This window comes from Physeter macrocephalus, unplaced genomic scaffold (assembly GCF_002837175.3).
Source record: "Physeter macrocephalus isolate SW-GA unplaced genomic scaffold, ASM283717v5 random_1112, whole genome shotgun sequence".
Lineage (NCBI taxonomy): Eukaryota > Metazoa > Chordata > Mammalia > Artiodactyla > Physeteridae > Physeter > Physeter macrocephalus.
In genome coordinates this window covers 24789-25000 of record NW_021147059.1, presented here as the reverse complement: position 1 = coordinate 25000, position 212 = coordinate 24789, and positions in this window count along the sequence as shown.

Sequence of the window (212 nt, the reverse complement as noted above, 5' to 3'; positions counted from 1 at the left end):
GCTCATCACAACCGATACCGACCCCAGGGTGCACAGGAGGTGGCCGCCTCACGAGCTGAGGCAGCCAGGACTTCCCGGGTTGCTGCCCCCTCCATTCTTCCATCAGCCAGCGGGTCATCAATTTAAAATTAGGCAAGGGGCTTCCCTGGTGGCGCAGTGGTTGGGAGTCCGCCTGCCGATGCGGGGGACACGGGTTCGTGCCCCGGTCCGGG